Raw genomic sequence first — 21,295 nt, 5'->3', positions numbered from 1 at the left:
CCCTTCCTTGTTTTTACGGTCTGTTCCCCTCCCACTCTCGCTCCATCTCTAATGGCTGCTACAGCGGGGATGAGGGAGCAGGGGGAGCCTGCAAACAGCCGGGTGACAGGCCTGTCCCCCAGAAGCCGGCCTCCCGGCATGCTTCCCGGCTACCCCCGCTTCTCAGCAGGCTTCCTAACCTTGCCTTACTCACCACCAGAAAGGCTGGTGCAGGATGCACGTGTGTGGGGCTGTATCGGTCAAATGGGAAAGACCCGCTGGGACAACCGTCACCCTTCGAGGTGGGTTTGGTTGCAGTGGCTCCTTTCTGAGGGATGGGGGGGGTCTTGCCTCGGGCCCCAGCCCCGCCCCTGACCTTCGCATGCCCCGAGCAGAGGAGGTGGCGAGGCCCGCCGACCTCTCCTTCCCCGGCACCCCGAGCCCGAGCCTGGAGGTGAGAGGTCACGCCGGAAGGTGGTCGGCTCCTGTCCCCGGGGCGGTCACAGAGCGTTTCCAGCATCCACCGAGGACCTCAGCCCGATACTTCATTATCCTGCTGTCGTTGCAGCTTTATAATTAACTATATCAGAAAAAGCATGAGGGAAACGCGTAGCTGTGCATGTGGATAAATAAAATAGAGCGAATGATATATGGAGAAAATAAACCCCACCCCACCGTGCAGTAGAAAGCTGTATTTTTGTCAGGGGTTCCTGCGACCATAAAGCACAGCAGGGAAGCTCAGGTGGTTTGTACGTGTCACTGAAAGGCTGGGCAAATATACGGCCTGTGACGTGCACAGCTTGGGTGCATTTTATATTTCGCGTTACCTGTACGCCTACGAGAGAACAAGGACCTAATGTTAGCCGGCTTCAGCCTCTTCTCCCCAATTTGTAGTTTAACGTATCCCTTTATTACATCAACCGAATTCTGGATTTTTTTTCCCCTCCAAAATAAAGTTCTGTGACCCTTACTCCATCATCTCCTGACTTCGCTCCTTCTCTGTGCTGCGTCTCCAAGCGCGCCGTCCCGCTCCCACCGTGAGCTGCGTAGAGGCCTGACCTCTGGACGGACCGCCGAGCCGGCCTGCGTCACTGAGCCCCTCGGCGGGCTCCCAGAACTGTAAGCGCGCTGTCGGGCGTCTCCGCGCGAGAGCAGAGGGCTCCTTCCTGTGTTTCTGACGGCTTGGGGCGACGAGTGGGGGGGGACCTGGGGCACACTCGGGGGCCGGGGAGGCGGCTGTGTTGGAAATTCCATAAGGAAAAGGCTTTTCTCCAGGAACTGACGGCCACCCAGAGACGTGGTGACGCGCGGCCCCTCTGCCCGGCCCTGAACGGAACGGGAACCCGTGGTTCCCAGGAGGCAGGTTGTCCTTGTTGGCCTGGGTGTGGATTTCGTCTGAGTGCTTTCCAATAGAGGGCACCATAGCCGTGCACTAGGCTGCGGTTGGGAGACCCCCAGCACCACGTCCGTCCAAGGATGGATGGGAGAGCGGGGCCAGGGTGGAGCTCTCCCCTCGGCTCCGTGACAGCCCCACGGGCCCTCCTGACGCTCCACGTGTCGTGTCCACGTGGCCTGTGCCGCCGCATGGACCAGGAAAGCGTGGGTCCCTTGCCCGCCAACGTGCCCCCCACTGTGATCCCCAGGTGGCCTCCGAGGGAGGCTCCTGCGAGGGCCTGGCTCCTGGCAGGGCTCCGCCACCTGCAGCCAGGGACCCGCCCGCCAGAGCCGTCCGAGGTGACCCCGCAGCTCCGCGTGGCCTGGCACCGCCTGTTGGGGCCCACGTCCTGTTTTCTGTCTCCCAGGGCTTCCTCGGCGCTGTCAGAACAGGCTTGATAGATGCCCCGAGGTTCCCACTGACGGAGGCAGCAGCCAGGCTCAAACCGGCACGGCCGTGTACCGCTCCAAGGACAGGCTCTGCAGAGGCCCACATGAAAAGCCAGCGCGGGTCGCCTAGAGCCGCTGCTGCTCAAGGTTGCGGCGCCGTTTATGGAGATAAAGAGGAAAAGGGAAGGCACAAAGAGATGCAAAAATATTTTCCAAATAAAAAGAAACGTCGAAACAAGAGAGATCTGTGTTCTTGGGCCTCAGGCCTGGGTCCCCCGCACCGGCCGGGCTCGCCCCATCCGTGTAGCACGGGGCGCTTTGAACACCGACACGGAGACCCCCGGGCCGGTGACGGCTGGCTCCGTGCAGCAGCCTGGACGCCGCGTGCTGTTCTCACCCATTTCCAGAGACCCAGATCGTGAGAGATTTGGAGCGAACACGTGTGTTTGCAGAGGCGCAGGTACAGCCATAGGTGCCCTCGGCCGGGCAGACACCGGGGTTGTGGAGGGTGGCTGTGCTCCCCAATTCCTTTTCCCACGTAGAACAGACGCCTCATGTGAGCCCGCACCTGTCTGTGTCCTGCGGCTGCACCAAGGGACCAGGTTGACCGCACAAGTCTGCCTTCTGATGCCCAAGGAAGAAAATTGCACGGTGTCCTGTGCAAGCGGGGGCCGGAGGGAGGCTGTGGCACAGGCTCGGGAAGAGGCAGACCCCGTGGGATCAGCCGCTGGCAGTGGCAAGGGCACCCCAGGGCTCACGCAGGAGGCAAGAAGGCTCACCTTGCAGGTGACAGAGGTGGGACCGCTAATCCTTGTCTGCTTCTCACCCGGCAGACGCACCGACTGTACCACCCGCATGTGATTTGACTGTTTGGAGACACGGAAGTCCCTTCCCACCCAGTGTCTTCGGATGCACATTTTCTTCCAAGTCTCCTTCCTGCACGCCGGGTGCTCGTCCAGAGTCTCCTCTTCCGAGTGGCCCGGCGAGTCCAGTGCTGCTGTGTCTGTATCGAGACGGTTTGTGTTTCTTAACCCGCTTGTGAGCAGCAGGGTCACCCCAGAACTTACTTCCTTGAAAACTGCGACGTGAGCAGGAACCCCTGACGGGGAGGTTGCTTAAGAACCAAAGTGGCGGCCCGATGCCGTGGGAGCCCCGTGGGGTCCGTGTGCCGTCTCCGGAGGCCCTTGTCCCCACCCCCCAGCCGCGCGGTGGCCCTGGCGGGGCGGACGGGCGCTGATGGCCGTGTGTCCTCCCGGCCGCCCCCCGCGTGCCCCACCCTGGCTGCCGGCGCCCCCGCTGTGACCACGCAGCAGCTCCAGCTCAAACCGCGGCCGCCGTCGCAGCTGAATCGAGGGGAGAGCCGTCTGCGCTGGAGCCTGCCGAGGGTCTTCGTGCGATTTTGGTTTTAAACCGCACAGAGGAGGACTTTCGAGTGATAAATGACTTAACGCGGGGGCGGCGGGGAGGGGCACGCAGGAAAAGAGTTTTATTTTACTCAAAAGCTTGTCCCACAAGAGCATTCAGGAAACCGAGCCTTGCCCTGTGGTCCGGGAGCCGTGATGTGTCGGGAGCCTGAGCAAGTCGTCGGGTGTGTTTTCTTGCCGCCGTCGGGGCGGCGGGTCACGGGCAGAGGGCAGCCCGAGGCCGCGGCGGGGATTCGCTGTGCTGGGCCTCCCTCCGCCCAGGCGCGGTTTTTTTCTTTCTTGTTCGCCAGCATTTGATTGAGAGTTTGTGTTTAGGAAGCTGAAGCCCACATCAATTTTGCGTGTTATCAGTCTCAAAGACGTTGAGGCTTACGCGGGGCTTTGCCGTGCGGCCCCTGTCTGTCCTGTCTGTCTGTCTGTCTGAAGGAAAAGGGGTGGCAGCTGAAAGCCAGGCCCAGAGCCTGGAGAAACTGCAGGTCCCGACGCGTCTCTAGGCGGCCGAGGGCGGCTGTGCAGAGGCCTCGGACCCCGTGTCTCCAGCTGCCGACAGACGAGCGCGTCTGGCCTCCATCAGCCGGTCGGCTCCGTGGGGTGCGTGCTGGGCGGGTGGGGGGTGAGGCGTAGGGAAGGGCCTGGACAGCGAGGCGCGGCCGGACGCAGAGCCCAACCCCGACGGCGCCCGGACTGATGAAAGGACATCGTTAACAAGTCTTTAAAGTGTTCTCGATGTTTTTTCAATGGGGAGAAAAGAAAAAAAGCCCAAGGAAAAAAACTCTGCATGAACACCAGTTAAGATCGATCGTGGGACGCGTGCACCCGTGTCGCGGGGCACCTTCGGGGAGCCTCGTACTCCTCACCGTGGTTGAGCGGCCTTCCTGGGTGACTGGTGAGCGGAGCTCGTCTCGGGGGTGTAGGTGCTCGACCTGAGCGGGTGGCCCTGCGTCTGAGGCCGCGAGGAGGAGCTCCAGGGGGTCGCTGTCCTGAACTCGTGCCGAGGAAGAGGAGCGTGTGCTGCTCCTGGGGCTGAGATCCCTCCGCTGGCTGCCAGGGACCCCGTGGGGCACTCCAAGCGCTTTTCCTCTGCGTGTGGTTCTCGCCAGGACGCACCAGTCCTGGGGCGAGGGGCGCGGGCGATGGCGCAGGGAGGCGGCCGAGGACTTCTGTCCCATTTCATCCCTTGCCTCTGAGCGGCTGAGTCGTCCCCGGGCAGGCGCACACCGAGCACACGCACACCTGAGCCTTTTCTTAAGTCTTCCTGCCACACATCACTTTTGTTTGGTTCCCAAACACGAGCAACATGTTTGCCTCCAGATTGGTTTGTTGACTTAAATTAAGAAAAACCCAGCTGGAGAAAATATCAGTGTCCAAACATTAAGCAACATGTGATATTGTGCAAAAAGTATTGCTTTTTGCCTGTTTTGATTGCCATAGCTACGAGAAGTAGATGCACGTGTGAGCGTCTTGGCAGGCGGCGCCGAGCTGTGCCCTCCAGCAGGTGGGCGGGCCTTCCCTCGAGGGGCCCTGAACCTGCGCCCGCCGTCCAAAGCAGCCCCTCCCAAGAAGGAAAGGCCAGCCCCGGGCCGTCTGGGGGGATTTAGTCCATCGAGGGCCCGAGAAAGCAGGGCCGGGAGCCCTGACCGCCCTCACCGCTCACTTGATAGCCACGCAAGGTGCGTGTGGTGCGGGGCACGACCCACCAGGTGAGGGGCCCCGGGCAGGAGGCTGTGCGGCTGAGCCAAGCTCCCGGCACACATTGACGTTGACTCAGTCGGGGTAAGTCGAGGTAAATTCTGTGAAAGCCTGGAGATCCTTCCAGATAAAAGATTCCACCTTCATGTACGCCTCAAACATGAAGTCCTCGGTGCCGGGGGAGGCGGGGAACCGAACCCAGCAGTGGCCCTGGCGCCTGTGCAGCTGGAGCGCTCGCCTGGGCCCAGCACGTCCTCCGGACGCTTCCTCGGAGCTGCTACTGTCCTGAGTCCCAACACGGGGGCAGACAGGTACCCCGCAGGAGCCTCCGTGTAGGGGCCCACCCATCCGTGTGGCTTCAGCAGACTGTCCTTCGGTCGTCTGCTTGGTGCCTGTCGCGTTGCCCCCAGGTATGGAGAGTGGGACCCGGGGCACGGCCAGGGCAGCCCGTGGGCGGGAAGAGGCTGCGGCTTGCAGGCCCCCGGACCCAGCACCTGCCCCCCTCCACCGGCGCGGCAGCCCGGGGAGCCCACCCCTTTGTCACACTCGCACTCAGACCTAGTTTGGTTAGGAATTCCTGAAATGTTGTCTTCCCAGGAGTTTTGCTGTTTCCAGAACCCCAGCGATGTCCCTCACGTGGCCTCCTGCACCACAGCTTGGATCATTTTTCTTGGGAAAAGGGCTTTCGTGGCTTCGTAGGCCTTGGCTGTGACCCTCCTGCCGCGTGCAGCCTCCCTGGGGGACCCTGCCCGGGCTGCCCCAGCAAACGTGCAGGATGGTGCACGTCTGCGCTCACAGGTTACCCCCCGCCCGACACGGCCCCTGCAGAAGGTGGCAGGGCAGTGGCCGTGACCACACCGTCCATCCTATCGGCCACGTCGGAGTCTCCGGTTAGGAGTGAGGTGGATGGAAGCAGAGCCATGAGGCAGACCTGGAGCATTCTGGAACATTCTGGAGCTGGCTCCCATGGGGCCCAGAGAAGGGCTATTGGCTGGGAGTGCCCCTTGCCAGGTCCTCCTGGGAGCTGATCTGGTCGGTGGGCCCAAGAGGCCAGCAGGCCCCTGCACCCAGGTGCACCGACAGCCTCCCGCTCTGGAGCAAGAGAGCAGCGCCTTCCCAAGACCCTGTTCACGTGGGTGGTGCTCGGGATTGCCGTCCCTGTCCTGGGGACATCCCGGCCAGCCTCGGTCCCTCCCACAGGAAGCACATGGAGAGCAAGCAGCTGCCTCACCCGCAGGGCCTTAGGGTGACGTTCCCACCTCTGAAGGCTTCTCCCCAGCCGAGGCCCTCCATCCTTGGGGTCGCCCTTCTCCAGCCGCACAGGGAGCGTCACCCTGGCCAGGGCTACCCCCAGGCCAGAGGGTGGTCCTGGAGTGACCCGGCCCCCAGCCCTGTGCCGTCAGAGGTTGCAGAGACCCCATCCCTGCCCTGGCTCTGTCCCCTGAACGCATGGGCACGTCGGACACGCTGGCTCCTCCCCTCGGTCAGGACGGGTGGCCGTGTCTGCTGGTGTCCGTGGTGATCCTGAACCGGGGGAAGGAGGGTCTGTGCAAGTACGGAGGGAGCCGCCTGCGGTGCAGCTCGTTCAAGGCAGGCTCTCCCCAAGAACCGCAATCTGCGCTCCTCAGGGCCCCTCCCGGCCGCTGGAGGGGGGCCTGGTTGCCGACGGCCTGCAGGCGGCACGGCTGCTCCAACTTCCTGGGAAAGGCCTGCAGCAGCTCGGCTCACAGGTAAGGGTGGGGTCTGGGCACACGGTGGCAGCCCACGTGCACCGTCACTGCCGGGACTGCCACGTGTAGTGGGCTCGGGGCCGGGAAGGGGCAGCAGGGAGCGGGCGGGGCCTCGAGTCAGCTCTGCCCTGCAGGCCTCTGGTCACCCCTTGTGGCTGGATTTAGTCCAGGCCTGTGACCCTCGGTGGCGGGTCCAGGTTATCTAGGGGCCGTGGCCTGGGGTCTCCTTCCCGATTCAAGTGATCTGAGTGACCATGTGCCCGGCCAGCCCCCTGGGGACACTGCCGCAGACATGGGTCTGCCCTCACCAGGGCGCCTCCCCAGCCGGGCGCAGACGCCAGCGCCAAGCCTGTGGCACTTGCCCAAGACTCCAGGGCATCCCCATGGCCGTGTTTCAGCGCAGGCCGCCACCACGGCCGGGTGGTCAGGTAGTGAGTCCGGAGCCCGTAGAAGGGCAGTGAGTGGCATTGGCAGCTCCCTGGACGTCTGCGGGATTGCTGCTGAGCCCAGCGAGTGGATGGTGGACAGTGCAGCTGACCTGGGAGCTGCCGGGACTGGCCGCCCCACAAAGGGGTCCCTCTCTCTGCCCCCTTGTAGGGCTCTCCTCAGGGTCGGCGGTGCACGTGGTCCTCCCACCCTCCTCCTCCTGCCCAGCTCTTGACCAAGGCCCACGGCAGCTTGCCGCATCCCGTTAGGACGTGTCTGCTGCAACGCCACGTCCCTCCTTTGGTGGGTTTGTATCTCCCCGAGTCCCGGAAAACCTCGGGCCCCCATCCCCATGAACACCGCGTCGTGGGGCCCGGAGGTGAGAGGTCCCGGCTGCACCTCCCTCTGCTCAGGTGCACAGCACCCTAGGCTCTGGTGGCATAAGCCAGCCCATCACCGAGGGGCCGGCCCCACACTGCCTTCATGGGGCTCCCCGAGAGCACGCCCTGCCCCCCAGAACCTCTCCTGGCTGTGCTCGGCCACAGACGCTCGGTTTCCCAGCCTCCTCCTCCGACAGGCAGGCTCCGGTGACTGTCGCCCGCTTCCATCGCCCCGAGCCCCTCAGTCCCCTGGCCCTTTCTCCGGGGAGGTGAGCCCGCCTGGGCCTCCCTGCAGGAGCCCAACCCTCGGAACGCTCTGGCCTCGTGCCCACAGCGGGGAGGGCCCCGAGCACCCCAGGGTAGCCAGCTCTCCACAGGCCTGGTTTCCCTGAGGATTGCTTGGCGGTTGTCTGCTCTGGGGCTGAGCAGAGCTGGGGATGGCAAGGCCTGGGCGCCTGGCCCAGCACAGCAGGCGAGGTCGCCCTCCACCTGCACCCTGACCACCCACCATCAGCAGCTCCCCAGGGCGCTGGACCCCCGGCTCCCAGGAGCCGCCTATGCCTCGGCCTTGGGCACCGTAGGCCCCGCACCCCCCCCCAACCCTGAGAGTCCTTTCTGGCACAGACCCCCAGCTCCTGCATGCTCCCCAACCTTCCTCGAGCCCAGCAGACCCCTCGGCCCACGTTCCGCGTGCAGGTAGAGGCAGGCTGTAGCTCCAGCCCACCCTCAGGGCTGCGGGTGGACAGACCAAGGCCCCAGGGCTCCCGGGGCTTGTCTAAGGCTACCAGTGGGTGCACGGCAGGGCCAGGGTGGGCGCGAGAAGAGCCCAACACAGGCAGCAGCCGGGGTGCGGCGTCCTCCTGGACGGGGGCCCTTCCCTGCGGCTTGGGGGGATGGGGAGCGGCCGGAAGGTCCTACTGTGTGACGTGTTGAGGGGTTCCGGTCTCCCTTACCCCAAGCCGCTCCGCCCACCGCTCTAAGTGGGAGGACGGGTTCTTTCTGGAAAGAAGGAGGGGGAGGGGAGTCACCCTCAGCTTTTTAGAAAGAAAACGCAGAAGGCGCAGTGCCTGCATGATGCCCGCCTGGTGCTGTGGGCACCCCCGCCCCCGTGGCCCCGGCCTCTCCAAGTGTCCAGAAACCCCGTCTGGACCCCACGGGAGGGATGTGACTCCTGGTGGCCCATGGGCCTGGGCCGCCAACGGGGTGGAGCCAGGCCGAAGGGGACCCTGTGTTCCTCAGAAAGCGAGTTCCCCGTTCGAGAGGGTGTTTGCGGGGGGCGGGGGGGGGAGTGGTATCAGTTCACGTCTGTTTGTGGAAAATCACAGGATCCGAGGGGAGGCCTGGTCTGAGGCTGGTTCCCCGTCATGGACCCGAGGGCGCGAGGGGTGGCAGGGTCACAGCTCTGATAAGATGCTGCAAAGCTGCGCTTTGAGGCCGGAGCCCGGATGCGGTGGGCAGACGCCTGTGCCCAGAGGAACGAGAGGGCCTTGGCTCCGTAAAGGGCTCTGTTGCCCACGGTTTTAACGGTTTAACTCACCGCGTTATGCACACCTGGGAGCAACGACGGGGCGGGGGGAGCAGAGCTGGGCTTGCTTGGCTCGGGGCAGGTCTCCAGCAGGTCACCCGCTGGCGGAGTGGGTGCGGGTGCCCTGGAGGATGGCGGGGGAGGGTGCTCCAGCCTGGGATGGTCTCGCCAGGACCGCAGCGACAGAGGACGTGTCTGACGGGGAACCCAAAAATAGCACCCCCCCAGCATCACGTACTTCCCAGCGGGTTTCCGGATGCAGCGTGATCGAACATTACTCTAAATCCCCGACCGTCCCGAGCTGGTCCCGGCTCCGTGAAGGGCCGGCCGGGGTGCTGGGGGGCCGGCTGGGGTGCTGGGGGGGCCGGCCGGAGAGCCTCGGGCTTCTCCCTCCAGCTCCGCAGGGCACGGGCCAGGCCCTGGCCTGCCGGGCCCTCGTCGGGGCCACCTCGCCGGCGTTTGTGTGCAGACACCCCGAGGCCAGGGCGAAGGGCACGTGCCGGCGAGACAGCGTGTGCGCAGCGAGGGGGCGTGCACAGGGCCCGCGGCCAGGAGAGCGGCAGGTGCGGCGGAGCAGGTGTGCAGCCCAGCCCTGGCCGCGGACCACCAGGCGCCCGTGAGAGAGGTGGGCTCTGGGAACGTTCGGTTCCAAACTCTGTAATCTTGTTTAAACAAACTATACGTAGTTTTATAGCAGATCACATCACACATAACACAGACAGTTACTTTGAATCTGTCCTGACCCGAAGGAAGCTGGGTGCTGTGTTCCTCCGACGGTCGCTGAAGCTTTTCCCTTTCTCTCCCCGAGAATAGAGGGAGTTAGGACCAGTCTGACTGCAGAGGACTCACGTGTTTCATGTTCTGCGTACCCCTTGGGACCCCCGACCCTTGGGAGCCCCGTTCTTTCCTGCCTGTAACCCCTGAAGAGCCGCCAAGCCACCTGCCGCCCTCCCGGGACACGCGTGCGTGGTCGTTGTCTGGGGGGCCCGCTGTGTCCCCAGCTCTAGGTTCTGAGTCCCCCAGTTCCCAAACATGCGCATCCGGGGCTCCGCACGACTGCAGCCCAGGCTGAAGGCGCTGTTCCCTCCGGGCACCCGGCTCCCGCTCCGTCTCCGGACCCGGACGCCTCATGCCGAGCTGAGAACACACGTGTACTTAAAGCTGCCTTTTCTTCGAGATGCAGGATGACACGTCTAAATATTACAACACCAAGAGGTATGTAGCTGTCGGTTCTTTTCCATGCAAACATCTGACTCCTGCGCCAGGAAGCGATGTGACAGGTATTCCGTAGTTTCAAGCAAATTGGTCTCAGATGTAGATGAAGAGCTTTTCTCAGGGAAGGATGGAAGCTTGTCGTGGGCTCGGCCTGAGCCGCCCGGGGTGTCTCGAGTCGGCTTGTTGCTCACTGTGGGCCCCTCCTGCCCCTCCTGTCACCCACCTCCCTCCCTGCAGCACAGGGGGTGTTCAGAGCCCCCCACTCCCAACACGGAGCCTCTGGCTTCACTCCGCCCGTGTCCATCGTGCTGGTTCCGAACTCGGCTGCCGCGGCCTCAGGGGCTGCATGCTGGGGGGACGGTGCGGTGTTTGAGCTCCGTCCTGGAGCCCCTCGAGCCGGGGGTCTGTGTCCTGCCGTGCTGCGGGAAGGCGACGGTAGTGCTCAGACATCACATATGCATGGAAGTCTATTTAGGGCTTTGTTTTTTCCTTTTTTATATATATGTATGTTTTTTTATTGGAGTTCAATTTGCCAACATATAGTATAACACCCAGTGCTCATCCCGTCAAGTGCCCATCACCCAGTCACCCCCACCCCCCTGCCCACCTCCCCTTCCACCACCCCTTGTTCGTTTCCCAGAGTTAGGGGTCACTCATGGTTTGTCTCCCTCACTGATATTTCCCACTCATTTTCTCTCCTTTCCCCTTTATTCCCTTTCACTATTATTTATATTCCCCACATGAATGAGAACATATAATGTTTGTCCTTCTCCGATTGACTTACTTCGCTCAGCATCACACCCTCCAGGTCCATCCACGTCGAAGCACATGGTGGGTATTTGTCGTTTCTAACGGCCGAGGAATATCCCACCGTCCACATAGACCACAGCTTCTTGATCCATCATCTGTCGATGGGCACCGAGGCTCCTCCCACAGTGTGGCTATTGTGGACGTTGCTGCTGTGAACATCGGGGTGCAGGGGTCCCGGCGTTTCACTGCATCTGTATCTTTGGGGTAAATCCCCAGCAGTGCAATTGCTGGGTCGTAGGGCAGGTCTATTTTTTACCTCTTTGAGGACCCTCCCCCCAGTTTCCCAGCGTGGCTGCACCAGGTCACGTTCCCACCAGCAGTGCAGGAGGCTCCCCTTTCCCCACATCCTCGCCAACATGTGGTTTCCCGTCTTGTTAATTTTCCCCCGTTCTCACTGGGGTGAGGTGGGATCTCAGTGTGGTTTGGATCTGTATTTCCCTGGTGGCCAGGGATGCGGAGCACGTTCCTATGTGCTTGGTGGCCGTGTGAGGGTCTTCTCTGGAGAAATGTCTGTTCATGTCTTTTGCCCATTTCATGACTGGACTGTTTGTTTCTTGGCTGTTGAGTTTAATAAGTTCTTTATGGATCTTGGATCCTAGCCCTTGATCTGATGTGTCATTTGCAAATCTCTTCTCCCATTCTGCAGGTTGTCTTGTAGTTTTGTGGACTGTTTCTTTTGTTGTGCAGAAGCTTCTTATCTTGACGAAGTCCCACCAGACTGTAGAGCGAGGTCCCCCAGTGCTTGCCTCAGCACCAGAAATCATGAGTGGTCGCACCTCCTCTTCTGTGTTTATCTGTGCATCCCAAATATTTGCAGCAGAAACATGTTAACATTTCTGATTCTAAAAGCCATGTATTTACCTGGTGAAGGGTCCCTGACAGATGTCTTAAGCGCAGCACTGGCGAGTGCAGGTTAGCCTCAAGACTGGTGCCATTTTCACCCAACCTGTCGCACCTGCTGTCGCCCTGCAGGGCAGTTGGCTGAGACCCCGGGTGAGCCCGTGGGAGCAACAGCAGGCGGTCCCTACCTAGACGGGCTGTGTGACACCAACATGAGAAAAAAAAAAAATAGCTCGAGGCGTGCTGTCTCAGAGTAGGCGCAGTCATGGAAGAGAGGGTGTTCTGAACTAGAAAATCAAGAGGGCCTTCCTGGAGGAGGGAGGGCATGCCCTGCACCTGATATTGCTGGATGGGATGTGGAAGGCTTTTCAAGTAGAAGGAGCACTTGACAACTTAGAGCAGTGGTGGCCCGGGTGGCACTGGCCCTGCAGGAGGAAACTGGGGACCTGGAAGGCAGTGGTGATGGTCAGGTGAGGGGGCAGACACCCTCGTCGCCGTGGAGGGGTCACGTGTGGGGTCCATTCTGGGTGAAGTTCCCGATGGCAGCCAGTCAGGACAGCAGGGCGTGGCAGTCCTCAGCCTTGTGCCACAGGGGGATGCTGAGGCCCCAGGACCCTGCCCTAGTCTGCGGGAGCCCCCCGGATCTGCATAGACCGGCGTCCTCCTGCGGCTTTTCCTCCACTTTCCTGCCTCAGGATGGTGCGCTTCTCTGAACTCCTCCTCTGTCGTTGAACATCACGCAGCACCGCATGGGACAGGGAATGGTCACGCGCTGGCTTCCTGGCAGGGGAGGTAATCCGTGAGGAGCCAGGCCCCAAGGAGAGCACAGGGACCTCAGCTAGCGCCCCACTGGCCTGCGGAGGTGGGGACTGCATCCCCTGCTTCCTGGGGACCCATGAGCACAGAGGGCGGGCGGGCGCCGCGCCCCGCAGAGCAGGCCCGAGCCCGCCACAGAGAAGCCTGCCGTCTCATCTCTGCATCCCGTGTTTTACATAATTAGGTAAGTCACTTAACGTCGCTGTGTCTTGTTAGAGAAGCTACTAATCCTTAGAGCTAACAGGACTAACTAATTAGTGTAAAACACTTAGAAAATATAAGAAATTCAGATGTGGAGTATAATTGGCGGGTCCTCCCGGTATTGACGCTTGCGCCGTAGCCCTGACAGGGCCGTGGGCCTGGCTTCATCAGGGAGGTGTGGTTGAGGCCGAGGCCGAAGCAGGAGGGAGGACTGTCCCACGCCCCAGGGCCGCTGGCAGCACGTCCTATGCTGCTCTGCAGGTGGGACAGGGTCAGGTGAACTAGCCCCAGTGGGTTTGTCTTGCTGCCCACGACCTCGGGCTGGTGTGACTTGCAGCCCAGGGATGCACAGAGAGGGCCTGCAAGGGCCTGGGGCTCCGGTTAGTGACTCAATTAACCGACCACGGCGGGTGAGTGGCTGGGCCGCCCCAAACCTGTTTGATCCTCCACTGTCTCATCTCTGGAAAGGAGCTGAAGCCGTTGCCTCGAAGTTTCTGCAGAGAGCAGAGCCGGACGTGTGAGACACCTGGCACTGAGCTGGCATTTAGCAGTTTCTACTATTTTCCCTCATTACGGGATACATGCCGGACTTCCTTCTCCGTCGGTAAGTTGCTCAGAAAAGACGTCCAAGCCCCAGACCCGACAGCACCGGCCCGAGCTCCGGGGACGCAGGCAGCAGCGGTGGGTGTGGTTCCCCGGTGGGGTTGGGAATAAAATGGTGATTGGATGTTCTCTTTGGTACGTTACTTCCTAAGGACGTACGGAGCTGTCAGCAAACCATTAATCTCTCTTTAAACCACGGTGACAATATTTACATTTAACATCAAGATGATGATTATCGGAAGAACCCCCTGGAAGCTCTCCTCACGACTGGAAAACACAGCAGCCAGTTCGCAGAGCCACTGCCGGGGCCAGAAACAACCCGAGACGGCCCCGGAGGCCTGCAGTTACAGAGGGTGATGCCAGGTGAGACGACCGTCTGACAGCAGCTCGTCGCCTGCTGTCAGCAGAGTGGAGCCAGCTTCAGGAACAGCAGAGCCTGAGTCACACGTGGGGTGGCCACGCCTTTGGCCAACCCTGCAGGAATCTGCTTCAGACGAGCCCAACTAGGAGCAGAAACTTCTGAAAAGAATTGTTTTAAATGTATTTAAAAAAAAAAAAAAAAAGTTGTGCCCAAACAGTAGAGGAATCAGGGGCTAGTGGATGTGAAAAGCCTGCTTTCTGAGCATCGTCGGAACATTCTGGAAAGTCTGTCCTTTTGAGAGAGACCTCTGGGTGCCCTCCAATGCCTGGTGTATGGTCTGACGAAGCCCACTTTCCAGGCGGCGGGCCCTCCGTTTGTGCTGTAGGCCCTCTTCCTCTCCGGCCTCTTCAAAGAGCACGGTCACCAGCAGAGCGCTGACAGGTGCACTCTTCATCAAGGCGGGCAGCTGTGATCCCACAACACCCTGGGATATACTGCAGTTCCCCCCACAGGAAAGATAAGTGTCATGTCCCAAAACAATCCAGCTTTGAAGATGGGAAGCCCAAGGCCTCAGAATCTGTCCTGATCCCACTGGGGTTCTAGAATAGCCCACAAGTGCCCGTGCGTAGTAAGAGCCAACTATGGTTGATGCTCTAGGAATTCAAAGAAATGCTTCTAGAAGATATTGAAAAGAGCTCTGGGTCTGTGTGTGACTTTGGACAGTCCTGTGGCTTTACCCTGTGGCGTTCCAGCTCGGCCGTCTCTTCGCCACGCACACTCCCTGGGGACTCTGACTTGCACCCAGAAACCAGGCCTGGGTGCAGGAGAGAAAACCATAGTCAGTCTGAACAACGGTCCAGCGAAAAACAAGTGCATGAATAGTGGACATTGTGCAGCTTTGAAAGTGAATAGAGCTTCGTGCTGTAACGTGGGTGCGTCCCAGATACAAGGTGAGAAGTCAACAAAGCAGAGTGCAGGGGGTTGCACTAATTCTGTAAAGATCACAAACCAGCCTTTAAAAAAAAAAAAAGATTTTATTTATTTATTCATGAGAGACCCAGAGAGAGAGGCAGAGACACAGGCAGAGGGAGAAGCAGGCTCCATGCAGGGAGCCCAATGCAGGACTTGATCCCAGGACCCCAGGGTCACACCCTGAGCCGAAGGCAGACGCTCAACCACTGAGCCACCCAGGCGTCCCAAACAAGCATTTTTTAATTAAGTTTTTTTTTTTTTTAATTCAGCTGCAGTGTAGTTAAAGTACGGTGCTGTATCAGGATCAGGTGTACGATACAGTGATCGGACAGCTCTGTACGTCACCCAGTGCCCATCAGGACACGCGTGCCCTTCGCCCCATCACCTGTTCCCCCAACCCCACCTCCTCCCCTCTGGCAACCAACAGTTTCTCCTCTAGAGTTAGGAGTCTGTTTCTTAGTGCCTCTCTCTTTTTTTTTTCCTTTGCTCCTCTATTTCTTAAATTCCACATAGGAGGGAATTCATACGGCATTTGTCTATGTCTGACTTCTCTCACTCAGCATCGTTCTCTCTAGATCCATCCATGTTGTTGCAGAGGGCAAGATTTCATTCTTTCTCATGGCTGAGCAATAGTCCATTACGTACACGCCACATCTTCATCCATCCATCCGTGGATGGACTCTAGGGCTGCTTCCAGATCCTGGTGGCTGGGGACGCTGCTGCTGTAAACACTGGGGTGCAGGTACCCGTGCGAATTTGTGTGTCTGCATCCTTTGGGTAAATACCCAGTAGTGCGGTTGCTGGATCCTACAGTAGTTCTTTTAACTTTTTGAGGAAACTCCATGCCATTTTCCACAGCAGCTGCCCCAGTTTGCATTCCCACCAGCAGTGTAGGAGGGGGGTTCCTGTTCTCCACATCCTCGCCAATACTTGTTTCTGTGACTCCAGCCATCCTGACAGGCGTGAGGTGGTATCTCACTGTGAGTTTGCTTTGCATTTCCCCGATGACGAGGGACGTGTCTGTTGGCACCTGTGTGTCCTCTTTGCAGAAATGTCTGTTCGTGCCTTCTGCCCATTGTTAGTTGGATTATTTGGTTTTTGGGTATTGAATTGTATGAGTTTCTTATATATTTTGGGTTCTGGCCCTTTATCAGAATCATTACTTGCAAATATCTTCTCTCGTTCAGTAGATTGCTCTTTAGTTTTGTTGGTTGTTTCCTTTCCCGCACAGAAACTTTTTATTTTGATGTAGTATCAGTAATTTTCGCTTTTGTTTCTCTTGCCTCGGGAGATGTGTCTATTTTGAGTTTATTGGTGTGTGTGTGTGTATAGGAAAGTGGTCCGGTGTCGTTCTTCTGCACGTAGCGTGTCCAGTTTCTCCAGCTCCATTTGTGGAAGAGACGGTCCCATTCCCATTGCATATTCATCCCTCCTTTGTCAAAGATTAATTGATCATATAATTGTGGGTTTTCCTCTGCTCCTATTCTGTTCCATTGACCTGTGTTTGTATTTTTTGCCAGTACCATACGGTTTTGATGACTACAGCTTTATAATCTAACTTAAAGCCTGGGATTGTGATACATCTACTTCTGTTTTTCTTTTTCAAGATTGCTTTGGCTAATGAGTCTTTTGTGAACATACAAATTTGGGGATTATTTGCTCTAGCTTTATTTCAACATGCTGTTGGTATTTTGGTAGGAATCGCATTAAATCTGTAGATTTCTGTGGGTGGTGTAGACATTTTAACAATATTTGTTCTTCCCATCCATGAGCATGAAAGGTCTTTCCATTTCTTTGTGTCATCTTCAATTTCTTTCATCAGCGTTTTATAGTTTTCAGAGTACAGGTCTTTCACTTCTTTGGTTAACTTATTCCTAAAATATTTTATTGTTTTTGGTGCAGTTGTAAATGGGATTGTTTTCTTAATTTCCCTTTCTGCTGCTTGATTTTGTATCCTGTGACTTTACTGAATTCATATATCAGTTCTAGTAGTTTTTTGGTGGTCTTTAGGGTTTTCTATATAGAGTATCATGTCCTCTGCAAATAGTGAGTTTTACTTCTTCCTTACCAATTTGGATGCCTTTTATTTCTTTTTGTTGTCTGACTGCTGTGGCTAGGCCTTCCTACTACTGTGCTCAATAAAAGTCAAGCCTCAATGGATATATAATTCTTGAAATATATACATACACAATCACCTATGAATATACACATATATAAACATGCACACATACATAATACAACCTTTTCTTTAAAAAAAACTTTTTTATTTATGTGTTTATTCATGAGAGACCCAGAGAGAGAGAGAGATAGGCAGAGGGAGAAGGAGGCTCCCTGTGGGGATCTGATGCAGGACTCGATCCCAGGACCCAGGGATCACGCCCTGAGCCAAAGGCAGACACTAAACCACTGAGCCACCCAGACATCCCTAGAACCTTGTCAAGGGCAAGGAAATGATAAATACAAAATTTAAGTTGTTACCTCTGGGGCAGAGATGGGAAGGTAGAATACTGTAGAAAATGTAGATATTCAACCACACGGTCCCGTATTGTTCCACTTCCTAGGCGGGGTTGTAGATTCACTAGTGTCCTTATAATATTTCACAACATAGGTATTATCACATTGGCTTCTTTGCATCAAATATCCCATAATTTGAACATTGTAAGCAGGTGATTGGAGACCATGATTCAGCGCAGCCATGTGCCCCTTTCTGCTCAGATTCTTGGGTGGTGAGTGACTCTAGAACTGGTTCACGCTGACCCCCCTCTTGAACTACTGTTGTGGTAGGGGGTTCCTTCTGGTTCAGCAGGCTGGGAGAGTCCCCCCCACACACACACCTGCATCATGGGGACATGGGCAGTGGGTGGAAACCACACCTGGGGGAACATTAAAAGATGAGTTTACCAAGAGTGGTCATTCAGATGTGTGTTTGCTGGCATTTTCTCAAAAATGAATGAAGTAGGGGTGCCTGGGTGGCCCAGTCCATTAAGTGTCTGCCATTAGTTCAGGTCATGATCCCAGGGTCCTGCTCAGCAGGGAGTCCACGTCTCCCTTTGCCTCTCCCCCTGCTCATTCTCTCTCTCTCTCTCTCTCAAATAAATAAAATCTTAAGAATAAATAAAAATAAAAATAAATGAAGTAAGCCTGTCCTTGAAAGGAGAACAAATGACCATATTTATTGCCAGTGATAAAAATTTGTTTTTAGGGAGCACCTGGGGTGGCTCAGTTGATCAAGTGCCTGATGCTTGATTTTGGCTCAGGTTGTGTTCTCATGGTCATGACCTCCGGGGTCATGATCTCATGGTCATGAGATCAAGCACCACATCAGGCTCCACACTCAGCGAGGAGTCTGCTTTTCTCTCCTTCCTATCCCCTTCTCTTCATGCCCCCACCCCTGCTTGTGCGCTCTCTCTCTCTCTCTCTCAAATAAATAAATCTTTTTAAAAAATTTGTTTTTGAACAAATTTTTGAAAACTTATGTCTATCACTGTGAGCTTTACAGCTTATGAATAGATTTTTCTAATGGGACTGTGATACAAATAGGACTTTTTAGTATCACGTAATGAAACGTGTCAACATTTGGAAGATCCGCCTCACTCAGGGAACCAGTATTTCCAAATGACCAGAACCGCATGCTGGTCCAGAACCTTTCACTGACTGGTTTCAGACTCCGCGCCATCGCCAAACTCCAAGAAACTGCCCACTTGTGCAGTTTGGCCGTAGGATCAAAGAAGATGCACAGTTTTCGGAAAAAGCTGATACAATGCTCCCCTGTTTTGACCACGTGTCCTTTCGCACGCATTAAGGTGAGCCGAGCCCCCGTTCTGACGGAGAAGGGTGGGGATGGGGCCGAGGGGCCCCTGGACTCCAGAATCCCGTTCGGAAGCGACATCCGAAGAAGCGACTCTGTGGTTGGGCCCTGGAGCTTATTTCTCAATTAAAATGATCTGCCGGGAGGATATTCCTCTCCCTCTCCCACTTCCTGTGCTCTGACCTCCCCAAGCACCGGCCTAGGGCAGGGATGGCACCCACGTCACCACTCAGCTGCTCTAAGGGGTGAGTCCGAGATACGGCCGGCTTCCAGGCCGGCTTCCAAGCCAGCTTCTGTCCTTTCACGTGACGGTTAAAACACCACCGCTCAAAACGAAATAGATTTTAAAAGAACCTGAGTTGCAGATGGACGGAGCCTTCAACATCCTGATGCTTCCGGGGCGGGGGCGGGGGTAGAAACCGGCAGCCGGTGCTTCTGGTTTTCTCGCTTTGTGTTCATGAGTGGTTTTTAACCAGCCCCCCTTAAAAATGTATCATTGTTAGAAAATAAGCCGAGAAACGAGGGATAGTAATTTAGTACTAGGAAGTTAATTCTGGGGACCTCTGACCTCCCCGCCGTCACGTGACTATTGATTTTCAATACCGTGAGGTGGCGTGCCCCCCTAAGCGTGGGGTTCAGCAGATTCCAAACACTTTCTCCCTTATCAGTCGAGTCCCTGAGTACTTGAGCATTAAGACAACAAATGTCCACAGTTAACGGCGTGTCACATGGCAGCTGGGTGGACGTGCCAATTTTCTAATGAAGTCGGGTTGTTGGCAAACACACCAGTCATCATATATTGAAGGAGGCCTTCTTTTGTGTATTTCCAACACTCTTGAGTGCTTCGAAAGATACCAGTTACATCATTGTCTAAGGGCCAGGCACCGGGGGGGAACCATCCACTCGCCGCCAAGACAAAAAAGCAAGCAAATCCGGAGTTAAAAGCAAGATGGGGCTGGGTTGCGAAGAAGTGTCAGAAATATTTTCTTCCAGTTGTGCTCGATGGAGGATGTATCCTGAGTAGAAACAGTGGCTCTGACCCCCTCGCTGCTTCTGCAAAAAGAGGCATGTTGGTAATTAATTCCTCGCTCCCAACCTCACTGGCTTTCTATGGGGGAGAATCGGTATCATTTTTCTTAATATTGAAGAAATGAAAACAGTCGATGCCTTTTGGGTCCAAACCAGCGTGTGGCTGGGCTGTCAGTCATCGGCCCTGGTGTGTCAACCTGGCGAGCCGACGGGGAGCCCAGACCCCCGAGTCCCTCGGACAGCCTGATCCCTTTACACCACGCGCGCACTTGCCCTGCCCTCCTCCCCCTACCGGTCATAAATTATGGTTGCCATCTTGTATTGATTATTGAAAATGTTATGTCCATGGGAAGAAAATGCCATTGCTTTAAATATCAACATGACTAGGGATCTTAAAGTTGTTTTTTTTTTTTTTTATACACAGACGCGTGTGATAAAAAAAATTTTTTTAAGCGATCGAAAGGAGTGATGGGGAGCCAGAATGATTAAATAACAAAAAAAAAAAAAAAAAAAAAAATCAATCCTCCGTTTGGTCTGGCCAGACCGGCGTTTCTCGGCTCAGGTAAGTAGTTTAAAGTCAGACGCGTCTCACACACTGGACTTTTTACAGGAATGGAGAAATTTATAATGAAATTCAACAAGGAAACTGGAAAAACAGCCAAATTGGTGCAGCAAAGTGGTTAATAGGATCATTAGCCTACTCGCTGTATTTTTTTGGACATTGTGTGCCTGTACCGTGGTGCTCGAGACCAGATTGCAGGAACAGGCTGACAGTTACTAGCTAACTCAGCAGTGCTGGGTACAAACTGCCATCTTCCTGTGGATTTACAGCTGCCACTTCTGCTACTTCAATTAGTTCTATAGCACACAGATGTTGCTTAAATGTTGCTGCTAATGATACTGCAATAAGCGTAAGATTCATGCCATATTTTGAGGCACGTAAATTTCTCAAGTGGCACAATTAAAGTGGAAATATTAGGTGGGGAGAACTTGGCAGTCTCTCCTACTTGGAAGGCGCACCCGCTATGCAATAATGGGTCAAACATTCATTCAAGTTTTACTGCTGTTCCGAGTTTTTAAAAGACTTTTCACAGTTGAATGCAAAGTAGTAAAAACCAGGGTATTAGGAAATGAGAATGCAGTTCTGTTATTCAGACATGACTTTTAATTTCAAATTGGAATCACATGCTCACTTTTCTGGATGTGACCAAAGGGAAAAAAGGCACAGGCTGAAGAGATTTCGTCTTGAAGGTTAAAAGTCCTGAGCGCAGAGGAATTCGCCGCAGCGCCCTCGGAGCTGCCGGCGACTTGGGGGTGCCCCGCGGTCCCCCCCCACACACACACACACACAGCCAGAGAAGCAGCGCTGGTCACTGAGCAGAGCCGCCCTGGCCCCAGCCATCTGCTCCACCTCCAAGCTCTCAGGACGCACATGCGTGTACAGCTGCTTGCGTGCAGCCACGCACACACGCGGGATCCCGGGGTGCGTGGCCTCCCATGCGGGCCGACACGGAGCGGTGCAGGGGCTGCGGGCCTGCCTGGAAGCTTGGCTGGACCATCTCCCGGCCCTGGTAGCCCTTTGTCATCCCTGCCTGTCGCCAAACTTTCTTTTCCATGACAAAGCTCTCCTTTGGCAAAGAGCTGCTCTGGTTATCAAACACGC

At 56.5% G+C, this 21,295-nt stretch overlaps 1 long non-coding RNA gene across 5 annotated transcripts in view; it reads left to right on the top strand.

Moving 5' to 3' along the window:
• Nucleotides 1–11,386: 11,386 nt before the first annotated feature.
• LOC140620684 (uncharacterized) overlaps nt 11,387–21,295 on the top strand; it is a 50,978-nt gene continuing 41,069 nt past the window's right edge. For 3 of the 5 annotated variants that reach the window (XR_012020401.1, XR_012020396.1, XR_012020402.1), the window contains exons 1-3: nt 11,389–12,842; nt 13,328–13,463; nt 20,057–20,194. This is a non-coding gene — a long non-coding RNA (uncharacterized lncRNA). Of the gene's footprint in view, nt 12,843–13,327; nt 13,464–20,056; nt 20,195–21,295 lie in introns of all 5 variants that reach the window. The other 2 variants (XR_012020397.1, XR_012020400.1) reach the window with 2 other exon arrangements.

The sequence above is a fragment of the Canis lupus genome, chromosome 29 (genome assembly GCF_048164855.1).
Source record: "Canis lupus baileyi chromosome 29, mCanLup2.hap1, whole genome shotgun sequence".
Lineage (NCBI taxonomy): Eukaryota > Metazoa > Chordata > Mammalia > Carnivora > Canidae > Canis > Canis lupus.
Note: the sequence above shows the minus strand (reverse complement) of the source record. Positions and strands in the feature narration are given on the sequence as shown.